The following is a 4,365-nucleotide window of genomic DNA, read 5'->3' as shown; positions in this document are numbered from 1 at the left end:
TCATCGGCCGCCGTGACGTCATCGATGACGTCATCGGCCGCCGTGACCCCTTCGCTGGTGGCGTAGTCGGCAGGAGTCGCCCCGTTGATGACGTCATAGGGCGGCGCCGTGGTCCCCTCGCTGATGACGTCATCGGCGGGCGCCCCCTGGTCGATGACGTCACGGGGAGGGGCGGGGCCGGGGCGGGGACAGGGCGGGGCCGCAACGCAGCGGCCAATGGCAGCTGGGGGGGAGGGGCCAAGAGAGGGAGCTATAGGGGCCTATAGGGACCTATGGGGCTGGGGAGACCCCGAGAGAGCCCATAGGACCCTATAGAGCCCCATAGATCCTATAGAGCCCCATAGACCCTATAGATCCCCATAGACCCTATAGATCCCCATAGATCCCCATAGTGCCCTATAGACCCTATAGAGCCCTACAGATCATTATAGTGCCCTATAGACCCCCATAGATCCTATAGATCCCCACAGCACCCCATAGTGCCCTATAGACCATGTAGAGCCCTATAGATCTCCATAGATTCCCCTTAGAGCCCCATAGAACCCTATAGTGCCCCATAGACCCTATACATCCCCATAGCACCCTATACTGCCCTATAGACCCTATAGATCCCCATAGAGCCCCATAGCACCCATGGGACCCTATAACCCCCTATAGCACCCGGATCAACCCCCAGCCCCCCATAGCACCCATAGAACCCCCTACAGAACCTATAGCACCCATATCACACTATAGCACCCATAGAACCCCCTACAGCACCCATGGGACCCCCAGCACCCATATGACCCCATAGCACCCATAGAATGTCCTATAGCCCCCTATAGCACCCCATGGCCCCCATAGGACTCCTCAGCCCCCCATAGTCCCCTATAGCACCCATAGGACCCCAATAGGACCCATAGCACCCATAGAACTCCCCATAGGACCCATAGCACCCTATAGCCCCCATAGCCCCCCATAGCACACTATAGCACCCATAGGACCCCCCCATAGCACCCATGGGACACTCCAGCCCCCCATAGCACCCATAGGACCCCCCATAGGACCCATAGCACCCATAGCCCCCCATAGCACCCATAGGACCCCCCCCCCAGCACCCATAGCCCCCCATAGCACCCATAGTCCCCCATAGCACCCATAACCCCCCATAGCACCCATAGGACCCTCTATAGCACCCATACCCCTATAGCACCCATAGCCCCCTATAGCACCCATAGCCCCCCATAGCACCCATAGGACCCTCTATAGCACCCATACCCCTATAGCACCCATAGCCCCCCATAGCACCCATAGGACCCCCCCCAGCACCCATAGCCCCCCATAGCACCCATAGGACCCCCTATAGCACCCATAGGACCCATAGCACCCATAGGACCCCCTATAGCACCCATAGGACCCATAGCACCCATAGGACCCATAGCACCCATAGCCCCCCATAGCACCCACAGGACCCCCCATAGCACCCATAGGACCCCCATAGCACCCACAGGACCCCCCATAGCACCCATAGGACCCTATAGCACCCATAGGACCCCCATAGCCCCCCGCCCCTCCCCCACGCACCGAGCAGCAGCAGCAGCCGCAGCCCCATGGTCCGGGCGGGTGGGGGAGGGGACGCGGGGTCCCCCCCATTTATCCGCCCCTCCCCCCCCCCGCCCCTCCCCCCCCCGGGCCGGGCCCTGCGGGGGGGGGGAGGGGCGGCGGTGACACCCCGGAATGTGGGGAACCCGCCCCGCCCCCGCGCGGGGACCCAGGCATCCGGGAGGGACCCAGGCGTCCGGGCGGCCCCACCCCCGCACCCGCACCGCAGCGCCCGCGGGACCCACAGAACAGGGACCCAGGAGTTCGGGACCCACAGAACAGGGACCCAGGAGTTCGGGACCCACAGGATATGGGACCCATAGAATAAGGGACCCAGGAGTTCGGGACCCACAGAATAAGGGACCCAGGAGTTCGGGACCCACAGGATATGGGACCCAGGAGTTCGGGACCCACAGAACAGGGACCCAGGAGTTCGGGACCCACAGAATAAGGGACCCAGGAGTTCGGGACCCACAGGATATGGGACCCATAGAATAAGGGACCCAGGAGTTCGGGACCCACAGGATATGGGACCCATAGAATAAGGGACCCAGGAGTTCGGGACCCATAGACATTAGAGGACCCAGGAGTTCAGGACCCACAGATTAAGGGACCCAGGAGTTTGGGACCCACAGGATGAGGGACCCAGGAGTTCGGGACCCATAGACATTAGGGGACCCAGGATTTCGGGACCCACAGGATAAGGGACCCAGGAGTTCGGGACCCACAGGATGAGGGACCCAGGTGTCCGGGACACATAGACATTAGAGGACCCAGGAGTTCAGGACCCACAGATTAAGGGACCCGGGAGTTCGGGACCCATAGAACAGGGACCCAGGAGTTCAGGACCCACAGGATACGGGACCCAGGAGTTCGGGACCCATAGAATAAGGGAACCTGGAGTTCGGGACCCATAGACATTGGGGGACCCAGGAGTTCGGGACCCACAGGATGAGGGACCCACAGAACAGGGACCCAGGAGTTCGGGACCCATAGACATTAGGGGACCCAGGAGTTCGGGACCCACAGATGAAGGGACCCAGGCGTCCGGGCCCCTTGTCCCAGTTTCCCGCCCGTGGGCGGTTTTTTCCCCGCGGGGCCGGACACGTGCGGGGACCCAGGCGTCCGGGGGGACCCAGGAGTTCGGGTCACACCCCTCCCCCCCCCCCACCCCGCCCCGGACGCCTGGGTCCCCGCGAGCCACGTGCCGGGAACCCGCAGCCGCAATGACAGCGCCGAGCCCCGCCCCCACCCACGCGCGGCCGAACCCGCGGGGCGGGGCCTCAGGGGACCCAGGAGTGCCCCAAGGGACCCAGGAGTTCGGGAGGGACCCAGGAGTCCGGGAGGGACCCAGGAGTGCCCCAAGGGACCCAGGAGTCCGGGAGGGACCCAGGAGTCCGGGAGGGACCCAGGAGTGCCCCAAGGGACCCAGGAGTTCGGGAGGGACCCAGGAGTGCGGGAGGGACCCAGGAGTGCCCCAAGGGACCCAGGAGTGCCCCAAGGGACCCAGGAGTTCGGGGGGGACCCAGGAGTTCGGGGGCACCCAAACAGGGGACCCAGGAGTCCGGGAGGGACCCAGGCGTCCTGCTCCACCCCCCCCCCACCAGCCCCCCCCCCCCCGGCGCACGCGCACATTGTGGGAGTGTCCGCGCGTGCGCGGGGGGGCGGGGCGCGAGTGCCGGGGAGGGGGGCGGAGCTCCGGGGGGGGCGTTTCCCCCTTTCTCGGCGGGGTCGGCCCCGCCCCCCCGCGCACGCGCGCACCGGAAGCGGCGGCCGAGGCGGCGGCGGCTCCGCGGCCGGTGAGCGCGAGCGGGGCCGCGGGGAATTGTGGGAGCGGGGCGGACCCACCTCCCCCCCCCATCCCCCCCCACCGCGCGGGGGATCCTGGGAAACGCCGCTGGCCCCCCCCCCCCCCCCGCTCCTCCCCCCCCCGCAGGGGCCGCGGGCGCGCGGGGGTTGTGGGAGGGGGCGGGGCCTCGCGGGTGGGCGGGGATTAGTGGAGAGTGGGCGGGGCCTCGGGGGCGCCGTGTGGGGACTGGGGGGTGTGGGCGGGGCTTGGGCTGTTGTGGGCGGGGCCTGGGACACGATGGGTCAGGCAGCCGGGGGGCGGAGCCTCGGGGGGGTGGGGTGGGGCCTGATGAAAGGGGCGGGGTTTGGTGAATGGTGGGCGGGGCTTGGGATGCAGTGTGTGGCTTGAGAGGTTGTGGGCGGGGCTTGGGATGTTGTGGGCGGGGCCTGAGACTTGATGGGGAGGGCTGGGACCTGGTGGGCGGGGCCTGAGCGCAGTGGGCGGGGCTGATGGGGGTTGGGGGCTGGGTGGGCGGGGCTTAGTGGCTAGTGGGCGGGGCTTGGGATCTATTGTTGGGCCCGGGGGCATTGTGGGCGGGGCTTGGGGCGGTGGGCGTGGCCAGGGCCCCAGTGGGCGTGTCCGGCACAGGGCGGCCATGATGGCGGACGGGCGGCGGACGGGGGAAGTGGGCGGGGCCGAGGGCGGAGCCTTCGCGGGGGAGGAGGAGGAGGAGGAGGAAGAGGAAGACGAGGAGGAAGAGAAGAGGAGGAGGAGGAAGAGGAAGCGGCGGCCGGTGAGCGGGGGAGGGGCCGGGGGGGGGGGCGCGGGGCCTCCAGGTGATACAGGGTCCCTGGGGCACTCCTGGGTCCCTTGGGGCACTCCTGGGTCCCTCCCGAACTCCTGGGTCCCCAGGGCCGCGGGCGCCGCCCGAGGACGAGGACGAATCAGAAACGTCGGTGTCGTCGGGGGAGAGCGGGACCTGCCCCTCCCCCACC

General features: G+C 67.4%; 1 long non-coding RNA gene across 1 annotated transcript; it reads left to right on the top strand.

The window, feature by feature from the left end:
• Positions 1-3,284: 3,284 nt before the first annotated feature.
• LOC309452552 lies at positions 3,285-4,365 on the top strand. The gene is made up of 3 exons (XR_014186578.1): positions 3,285-3,380; positions 4,019-4,163; positions 4,283-4,365. It is a non-coding gene; the product is annotated as an uncharacterized lncRNA (long non-coding RNA).

This window comes from Streptopelia decaocto, assembly GCF_964273445.1.
Source record: "Streptopelia decaocto genome assembly, contig: HAP1_SCAFFOLD_1672, whole genome shotgun sequence".
In the NCBI taxonomy this organism is placed as follows: domain Eukaryota; kingdom Metazoa; phylum Chordata; class Aves; order Columbiformes; family Columbidae; genus Streptopelia; species Streptopelia decaocto.
The sequence above is the reverse complement of the archived record's forward strand: the minus strand, read 5'-3'. Positions and strand labels throughout refer to the sequence as shown.